The 10,729-nt window shown below is 46.9% G+C and overlaps 1 pseudogene; it reads left to right on the top strand.

The window, feature by feature from the left end:
* Window positions 1–1,637: 1,637 nt before the first annotated feature.
* LOC118222818 lies at window positions 1,638–4,593 on the top strand (annotated as a pseudogene).
* Window positions 4,594–10,729: the final 6,136 nt, after the last annotated feature.

Raw genomic sequence — 10,729 nt, 5'->3', positions numbered from 1 at the left:
ATTTCGAATCGGGAGCTGCGAATCAGGAGCTAACTTTAGCGTTGTGTATTACTGCTCAAAATATTTCTGTTATACACGTTATTTTTGAAATTGAGTGTCTTTAAATAGGTTAGTGGTATTATATAATGTTGATATGTCACACTGTAATGTAAGCGTTAATGTAATAGTTTTTGTGATGCATGCAACAGTGATGACTAGAGTTTTGGAACATTGCTGAAACGTGGTGGACGGTTAAATTCTTTTCATATCATCCAATCTCCATCCGTCATTATGCTGAGAAATAGCTAAACCATTTTTATTGATAGTATTTGAGTTTCTCTGCAAACACGTGAAAACAGGCTGGTATAATAAAACAATGACGGTAAATATAACCTATATATATAGTCTGCTTCGTTCCGTTGCTACCATAATATAACAAACTTTCTTGTGTCTACAGCTGCAGTTTCTCGCTGCAATTACTAATATTGAATAGAAACAAAAGACGCAATTTATGCTGTAGTCTGCCAATGTCATTACATTACATTACAGGCATTTGGCAGACGCTCTTATCCAGAGCGACGTACAACAAAGTGTATAACCATAACCAGGAACAAGTATGATGAAACCCCTAGAGAGAAGTACCGGTCCAAGTGCAGGGAACAACCGCATAGTTCAACTTGGACCCTGAAGGTTAAACTGATTAACACTAACAACGAGAACGGCAACAACGGAGTCTATGGGAAAAAAAACAAGTAGTAGTTAAGACAGTTAATGCACCTAAGTCACCTACGAAACAGCTGCCTAGTTACAACCCTAAGCTTACAGTCATTTACAGGGGGGTAGGGAGGGATGGGGAGAGGTGCAGCCTGAAGAGGTGAGTCGTCATTTGAAATGGGTCAGTGTCTCAGCTGTTCTGACCTCCACAGGGAGGTCATTCCACCATCGTGGGGCCAGAACAGACAGAAGACGTGTTCTGGAAGTGCAGGTGCGAAGAGGGGGAGGTGCTAGGCGTCCTGAGGTAGCAGAACGAAGGGATCTGGCTGGCATGTAGGGTTTGAATATTTGGTGGAGATATGCTGGGGCTGATCCCTTGACTGCCTGGTATGCTAGGACCAATGTTTTAAATTTGATGCGAGATGTCGAAATAAATAATAAGGTATGCTACTCTGCGCGCAGCTCGCAGGTAGCAGGGATGGTGAGTTGATATTTCGTTTTTTGTTCCATTTTTTTTCAATGTCGTATTTATTATTTGAAATATGTATTATTATTCTATCTGTCTCTGAGGTGCTCTGAAGTGTGCATTCTCTGCTAAACTAAGCAATGGATTGGAATATATCTGTATTGCATGGTATTCCGAAACTTCAGCAGTTTTTCGGTACTTTAAAAAAAAAAACAGTAGGGTATTAGAATTTTCCGACGTTCAGTAGTTTTGTCAAATGTAAAAGCCAGGGAATGTGTCTCCCACATTACTGATTGAGAGGATGAAATGTGTAACTTGTCAGAATTTTCGCTAGATGGCAGTAGCAACTAAGGTTGTCAAGTGAGATGACATGCGCTTGTGCATTGACTCATTGATACAGCGCAAGCTTCGATCTGTTTACTTCAGTAGCAGTAGGACGGACACAACGGCATCAGACCCAGGCAACGAACAAACGACTATGAGCAAGCAGTGTGTATGTGGCAAAATCTGCAAGAACGATCGCGGCTTGAAGATCCACCAAGGGAGGATGAAGTGTCTGGTGGGGGCAGGAGCAGCACAACACACAGGTGTCCAACCTGGTGAGACGCAGGTGGTGCCAGGCCCGGAGTCACCCCATAGTGCCCGGAACCTTCAAGTGTTGCAAACGAATCCCTCTAGCATCAAATCTAACAGGAGGTGGATCAAATGGCCTGCAGCTAACATGACTTCACTGTGGAAGCAGTTTGACGAAGATGTCAACCAAATTCTGGAGGCAACAGTGAAGGGAGAGACCGATAGAAAGCTACAAGCCATATGACAACAATCGGAGAAGAAAAGCTCCTGGACAGCTTACTCGAAGAATCAAAGAGCGGTGAGGATCCACAACATCAGGCAGAAGATGAAAGCGCTGAAGTCCCAATACAAGGAGGCAGGAGAAGAGGAATGCATTGGCTTGGCCCAGCTGATGTGCATCCTACAGAAGAAGATCAGAGTCCTCCGCCAGGCAGAGTGGCATCGGAGGCGGCGTCGCAAAAGGGCCAGAAAACGTGCTGCCTTTATTGCCAACCCCTTCAAGTTCACTAAGGAGCTGCTTGGGCAGAAGCGCAGTGGGAAACTGGCCTGCTCGCAGGAAGACTTCTGAAGAAGACATACAGTGACCCTGAAAGAGAGAAGGAGTTGGGAGAGTGTAACATCTTAATAGACTCCCCTGAACCGGATGTGCAGTTCGACACGTCGGAGCTGCAGCTAAAGGAAGTCAGAGAGGTAATCCACAAAGCAAGGGCAAGCTCGGACCAAGTAGGACCAAGTAGCACCTCGTACAAAGTGTACAAGAACTGTCCCAAACTCCTGCTGAGTCTGTGGAAGATCCTGCGAGTGGCGTTTCAGGGATGCCAGGCTGTCTGGAGCACACCGGTGTGGTGACACAGCTCATCAGGGAGGCCAGAGAGAACAAGGGCAACCTGTCAGTGTTGTGGCTCGACCTGGCAAATATGGCATATGGCTCCATTCCACACAAGCTGGTGCAGCTCACACTGACCAAACATCACGTCCCCAGCAGAATCAGAGACCTCATCGCTGATTACTACAGCAACTTCAGGATGAGGGTCTCTTCAGGAGCAATTACATCAAGCTGGCACAAGGTGGAGATCGGCATCATCACAGGGTGCACTATCTCTGTGACACTGTTCTCCCTAGCCATGAACATGCTCACTAAGTCTGCTGAACCGGAGTGCAGAGGGCCCAGAATGAATTCCTCTCAACGGCAACCACCTATCAGTTTGTTCACGGATGACCTCACAGTCATCACAGAATCAGTCCCAGGCTGCCGGTGGATTCTGCAGGGGCTCGAAAAGCTGGTGGAGTGGGCCCGGATGCATTTAAAACCAGCCAAATCTAGATCTATGGTGCTGAGGAAAGGGAAGGTGGAGGACAAGTTCCGGTTCAAGATTTCAGGCACAGCCATCCCAACCATCACAGAGAAGCCAGTCAAGAGCTTATGGAAGGTTTTTGACAGCTCTCTGAGGGACACAACATCCATCCAGTCGACCTGCACCGAGTTGGATAGCTGGCTGAAGGCTGTGGACAAGTCTGGCCTACCTGGGAAATTCAAAGCCTGGGTGTGTCAGCATGGCATTCTTCCCAGAATCCTGTGGCTCCTCCTCGTCTATGCAGTTCCGATCACGACAGTCGTGACCTTAGAGAGGAGGGTCAGCAACCACCTCAGGAGATGGCTGGGGCTGCCAAAGAGCCTGAGCAGCATCGCACTCTACAGACACCACAGCAAACTGCAACTACCCTTCAAATCCTTGGAGGAGGAATTCAAGGTAACAAGAGGCAGAGAAGTGGTACAGTACAGGGACTCAAGTGATCCGAAGGTGGCCAAAGCAGGGATCCAAGTGAGGACTGGCAGGAAGTGGAGGGCACAGGAAGCTGAGGCAAGGCTGTGTCACAAGAGGCTGGTGGGAGTGGTCACACAAGGCCGAGCTGGGCTAGGATCCTTTCCAACTCCCCAAATGAACACCATCAGAGGGAAGGAAAGGCGCCGCCTAGTTCAGGAGGAGGTGAGAGCAGCAGTGGAGGAGACAAGAACCTGCAAGGCGGTGGGAATGAAGCAACAGGGGGCTTGGACTAGATGGGAAAATGCGGTCGAGAGGAAAGTGACCTGGGCTGAGCTTTGGAAAGCCGAGCCACACCGCATCAAATTTCTCATCCAGGCAGTGTATGATGTGCTTCCAAGCCCATCAAATCTGCACAGATGGGGCAAAGCAGAGTCACCAGCATTCCCACTGTGCTCCCAGCGAGGAACCCTGGAGCACATCCTCAACTGCTGCACAAAGGCACTTAGAGAGGGACGGTACCGATGGAGGCATGATCAGGTCCTGAAGACCATCGCTGAAGCCATCAGTGCAGGAGTTGAGTGGGCGAAGCGGTCCCGACCCTCCAAGCAGACCATCGCCTTTGTCAGAGCTGGGGAGCAGCCAAAACCCACCAGAAGAACATCTGCAGGCATCCTGACCTCTGCACGGGACTGGCAACTGTTGGTGGACCTTGAATGGCAGCTGAAGTTCCCCAACCATATCGCAGCAACCACCCTGCGACCAGACATTGCTCTTGTGTCTGAGTCCACCAAGCAGGCTGTGCTGTTGGAGCTGACAGTCCCATGGTAAGATCGCTTGGAAGAGGCCTTTGAAAGGAAGCTCTCCAAGTACGCGGGACTGGTCAGCAAATGTCAGCAGGCTGGGTGGACAGCGAGGTGTCTCCCAGTGGAGGTTGGATGCAGGGGATTCGCAGCCCATTCTTTAGCCAGAGCCTTCAGCAATTTGGGCATCGAGGGAGAGAGGAAGAGGAGAGCCATAAGCAGTACCACCGATGCGGTACAGAGGGCTTCAAGATGGCTGTGGCTCAAAAGAGGAGAGCCATGGGGTCATAAGTAGCTAGCCATCTGGACACAAGCTGGGGGTCTGATCAGCCCCGGCTGGGTCACCTGGAGGAGGGTGTATGATGTTGAAAGACCCGAAACACTCTGATTCCAGGAACATCACTGAAGACGTGTCCAGATGCATCAGCAGATTTATGTACACAGCGGTGTTCTAATTTGGAAATATTTTATTATAGGAAGATGCTGTATTATTAAAATATGCTGTTTTTAGATCTATTTAAAAGTGAAAGACCTGTTTAAAGATTATTTAGTTTTTTAAAATATACTTAATATATTTTTCCATTGTTTAGTGTCGTAACATTATAAGCTTATACTTATTAATATGTTGAACAGGCTTCAACTTAAAGGTTGTTAATAACCCAGGTTGTTCATAAACCGTGAATTTGAAAATGAGGTCAACCCTTGTGGACATTACGTTTCTGATCTATTAAGGTAATTTCAGTATCATTAGGTACCGAGTATCGAATCAGTATTGTTTAAGTTTCAAGTATCCTTTCAGTATCGAGTATCGTGATACTAAACCTGATATTGGTATCAAAGTCAAAATTTTGGTATCGTGACAACACTAGTCTGATGCCTTTTTTAGTTGCGGCACAGAAGCACTGCAGCTCTACATACATGCTGGGTCATCTAAGTGTTACGACATAGTAAAGGCATTTACGTCAAGCGGCTAGGACACATCCATGGTGACGCAACTAAGTCATCCGACAGCATCTCTTAGCACTAAATTGGCCGTAAATCATTTACAGATCTGTGTACGCATTTGCAAATAATTCTGCTACAATAATAGCCCCATACCATATTCTTCAAGTGGAGTTCTCTGTATTGTGGGACAAACAAGGATTAATAAAAAATATGTTTATTTTCTGAATCCAGTAGTTCCAACAGTCAATGCCCTTGTTAAAATATTCAGCACTCTGAATACTGAACAGAAGCGATACTTCATGCTAGAACCCTTCACTTAACCCATTTATAAAATATATTTTATGTGATTTAATTTAATAATTGGTGTTGAAAATAAGAATTATCAATTAAATTGCCAAATTCATTGATAGGGCAGTCTACAGTAAACTGGTGGAATCAACCAACAAATCAAAACAAGCACTATATCAGGTTTTAAGATTAAATAATTGAATTCAATATGAAGCAGTCAATTAGATTAATGAACTGAAATCCTACATTCTTTATTGAATGCAGGCTCACTACTTCTAAATTACAAAACAGAAGACATTATTCAAAACATTAAACAATTAACTTGGAAATACCAGAAAAGACAGGAGACGGATAAGCCAGAACTTGCCAAAGTGTTACCCAGTTTAAGCGCCACAGGGTGAAAGGAAACCAACTAAAAACACATGACCAAGGAACCATTACCAAAATAAAAAGAGAAAAACTCTTCCTCTCCAAGGCTCCAAAAACAACCACAACACAAAAAAACTTTTTTCCTGAGGCCATCTTAAATACCTTACCCAGCATGGGTTGAGGATGTTTGCCCTGACTGGGTGATTTCAAGTTAAGGTGAGGGAAGGGAAGGGAAGGGAAGGGAAGGGGGGTTAAACTAATTCATGACTAGGACTGGCCTACCTATATGGTGAATGTGTACTTCTTTATCAATGTGAACTCATGTTGTTGGAAGCAGGACTAAGCACTATGCTATTGTTATCAAAAGATTCCTGAATTAACTCTCTTTCTAACAAGATCAAACATGAATATGTAAGGAGGTAATTCAGTTCAGCCTTTGTATACTGTTACGTTCGTAGGTCAGGAATGATGGCGTTAGAACCGAGTACTAGAAACATTTTATTCAGCAAGGCATCATCCCAACAAGGTAACATTAACCCGGAAGCAGTAAACATCTCTTATACACATCCTGCATATTGTACACACTTCCTGTAGTTCAATAGTAATATTGCATTAATGCATTAAACACAACATTTTCTCCTTTTTAGAAAAGAAGCTGTGAGCTTATGCAACACAACAGCATACTATACTCATGGAATCGAAAATAAGCGTAATCCGTTGGTAAAAGAATAATTCAACACTATTACCGCTTTACTCCTTCATTATCAATACAGTCAAGTATGAGAAAATCACATTAATCAGCTTATTATTGGTCCAGGCAATGGAAAGATTATTTAGGCTGACATAACATACAAGATGGATATACCGAACAAACCAAACCCTTCTGACAGAAACAGTACATTAACAGTTACCCTACAGTGCAACCAAATATTAATCAATTCAACAAGTCATGAGGTCACTTAAGTGCAAACACAAAAAAACACAGGTGTGAAACATTCTGCAGTGTAACTGCATGTAAGAGTCAAGTAACATATTCCTTCAGCCAGCTAGGCTGGCGAGTATCTTGCCTGGGTGTGCGAGTGAGATCAGGTGGCTTAGTTTCCTCGTTTGTGTGCGTGTGTGTAGCTATGGTGTCGGGGAATGCAGTAAGGTGGGAGGTGTTCCAGGTTTTACCGTTACTCAGTATGTGTGCCTTCACCAACTTTCTCACTTATTGTTAGAGGGTCACTGAACTTCCTGTGTCCTTTAGGGACATGTAACGGGTTTCTCACTCACACTCTGTCCCCTTTTTGGAAACAAGGAGAACGAGCACCTCGTTTGGCATCCGTATACACCTTCATTTTGTGCTGATGTTGGCTGACCCTGCGGCGAATGTCCATGTTTGTCAGCGAGGATGTAGGAGCAGGTGGCAACAGAGTCAGCTTTGTGCGCATCGGTCGTCCATGGAGCAGCTCAAAGGGTGAAGTACCAGTTGTGGTGTGGAGTGTAGCACAATAGACTTGAAAAATGTCAGTTACGGCTGGTTTCCATGGCTGGTGTTGATGAATGGCCAAATGTATAGTTTGTTAAAGCACCCTGTTAAATCTTTCTATGGCCCCATTGGCCGCGGGATAGTAGAGAGAGAAGCGATTATGGCAGATTTGTCTTTCCTCCAGGAAGGCAGCAAAGGCTGCAGAGGTGAACTGGACGCCATTATCTGTCACAGTGCTCAGCGGGTTGCCATGCCAACTGAACACAGATGACAGGAAGCAATCACAGTGTCAGTAGAAATGTTCTGAGTAAAGGCAACCTCAGGCCATTTGCTATAGTAGTCAGTCAGGGTGATTGCATACCTGCAGTCTGAAGCAGCTGTATCAAATGGCCCAACGATGTCCATGGCAACCTTCTGCCATGGCCCATCCGGAAGAGGCACTGGTTGTAGCAGAACTGGGTGTGACTTGACGGTTTTGTCATTCAACTGACACCAAAGACAGGAGTGGATGGCACTGAGCACCTGAGCATCCATCTTCAGCCACCAGTAGAGTCACAGAGTCGTTGCTTTGTCCGCACCACCCCCTGATGAGACTCGTGTGCAATGGAAATCAGGACAGGGCGGAGGGCAATGAGTACAATCAGCTGAGAGCCACGAAGAATGAAATTGTCTTTGACAGTTCCAGGCGGAGCTTGTAGTACGGCAGAAGTTCAGGATCGAGGCCTTGAGGTGAAGGAGGCCAGCCATGCATCCGTGGACACTACGGCGTGCAGTGTTGGATCAAACAATGCTAAGGCCTGGCTATCCACCAGCATTTTCTTCACTGCTTCAAAGCTAGCCTGTGCCTCATCTGTCCACTGGAAGGCACTGTCGGTCGGTCTCAGACACGTGCATATAGGTTCCACTACAGTAGGGTGGTTTGCAGGAACTTGGAGTACCATGAAAGCAGTCAGAGGAAAGAGCGCAGAGTTGAAGCATCAGTTGGTGCCGGAGCATTGGCAATGGCCTGTATGTGTGCTATTTCAGGGAGGAGGCCATCAGCTGAGACAATATGCCCTAGGAAAGGCAGGCTGGGCTGGCAGAAACGGCACTTCTCTTCATTAAGCTGCAGGCTTTTCAGATGGTGTAAAACAGCTTCAAGGGCCTTGTCGTGAGCAGGCATGTCACAGCCATGGATTATGCTGTCATCCAAGTAGTCCTCTACCCCTGGCAGGTCAGCAAGAACGATGCTCATCATCTTCTGGAATGCAGCAGGTGCTGAAGCAAGTCCGTACGGTACACGGCAGAAACAGAAAAGTCCTTCATGGGTGATGAATGCTGTTAGGTCGCGGCTGTTTTCATGCAGAGGCATTTGGTAGTAGGCGCTGGTCAGGTCGATTGTAGAGAAGACAGTGGCACCTTTGAGGGTAGACAGTAGTTCATCCATATGGGGCAATGGAAAGGCATCCACAATGACTGCTTTATTGGGCTCACGCAGATCAACGCACATACTAATTTTGTCTGACTTTTTCTGTGTGACAACAATCGGTGACACCCATGCTGAAGCATCGATGCATTCAAATATGCCAGCTGCGAGCAGACGACTCAGTTCCTCTGACACTGCGTTTCTGACAGAGAGTGGCAGACAACAGAGTTTTTGGCGCACTGGTGTGACGGCATCATCAATTTTCACACAATGGACAAAGTTCTTTGCACAGCCGAAAGCAGAGGTAGATGTAGCAGCACACTCTAGCACTGGTGCAGGAGGAGAAGGGGCAGAGGTAGTGTCAGGAGGCAGAACGCTGTTGTGTACTATACACACTTGTAGTACTGTCATTAGGTTCCTCCCCAACAGTGGAGTCCCATTATCCACAATGAAGAAGGTACCCAGAGCAGTGCAGCCGTGTAGGGACACATTCGCGGACAAGCATCCAAGGACAGGGATGTGTGTTTTAGAGTTAGTCACAAGCCTGACCTTGGGCTGCATCAGGGAAATGTGGCTGAAATGGCGCACGTAGATGCTGTGAGGCAGGATCGAGACAGAAGACCCTGTGTCAATAACCAGGTCCACCTTGCAGGGCTGTGAGTCTACAGCAGAGATCTCCACAGTACATGTGATTTTATTGGTTGCACATGCAGCATGTTCTGTGTATAGTAATGTGACTTTGGGCAGTTCAACCTCACATACTTCTCGCGTGTGGGACTGTGTGGAGCAACACACTTTGGAAAAGTGACAAATCTTTTTACATTGTCTGCATGTTGCTGTTGCTGCCGGGCAGTTCATTGCATTGGCTAACTGTGCCTCTGATCCACAGCAATAACGTTATTTTCTTCCCATGGTGAACAGGAGCAGTGGTACTGGTTTCCCTCTCCCTTTTCGTTTGTAGGTATGCTGCACAGCCTGTACTGGAGCTACACGTGTGTCTGTAATAGCCTTCACTTGATCTGCAGCAAATTCAATTTGAGTAGCAAAAGTCAAAGCTCTCAAGTTTAAGTTCAGGGTCTAACAACAGTCTTTCATGTATTCGTGGGTTGCACACATTTTCTATGAGCTGGTCACGTATCATTTCGTCCGTACGTTCCCCATAATCACAAATTGCAACAAGTTCACGAAGGGCTGCAACGTACTGTAGAATTGTCTCATGCGGTGCTTGGAATCGTTTACGGAAAGCATGACGTTCTGCTACTACATTAGCCTTTGGAGTAAAGTATGTTGTGAACTCTCTCAGCCCACGGGGGGTTGAGTGACGGAAGTCCAGAAGAACCAGAGCAGGGAGACTGAGGTAGTGATTAACAAAACGTTCTTTAATGATGGTAACGAGTGGGGGTAAAGGTAGGGGGAGCCAAAAACAACTAAAATGTCTTCCCGGTCGGGGTATCGGTGCTCCACTCCAGGTATTCACTCGGTCTCCTTCTGGAGGGAAACAAGAAGCACATCGGTTAGGGGGGCGGGGCTTGGTCAGTCCGGTCCGGGTCCGGCTCTTTCCTCCAGGTGTCGACTGGTGCTCCTCCCGGCTGCGAGGGGGTGTAGGAGTGAAGGTCTCCCTCCCCTGTGTGGTTGCGCTCCAACCTTCTCCCAGCTCCAGCCCTGAGAGGTCCCTGTCGTCGCCCCCGGTCACACGGTCCCCTGGACTCACGGTTGCTCCGTTACACAAAACAGTTTATAAGTTGTCACACCTATTCCTCTACGCGAGGAGAGAGTGGCCCACGGCCGCTTACGGTCTCTGATCCAGGTACAGAAAGTCGCCTGGTGTAGCTCCTCCGAAAGCCCCAGCAGCTCTCTCTTCCTGTGTTTGTGCTGGTCTATAAAAGCCTGCCTGCTCGTCAGCGCAAGCAGCTTCAGGTGGGCGCCGGCAGCCAATCTAACAAGTAGTTGCAG

The sequence above is a fragment of the Anguilla anguilla genome, chromosome 3 (genome assembly GCF_013347855.1).
Source record: "Anguilla anguilla isolate fAngAng1 chromosome 3, fAngAng1.pri, whole genome shotgun sequence".
Lineage (NCBI taxonomy): Eukaryota > Metazoa > Chordata > Actinopteri > Anguilliformes > Anguillidae > Anguilla > Anguilla anguilla.
This window is presented reverse-complemented; position numbering and strand designations above follow the sequence as displayed.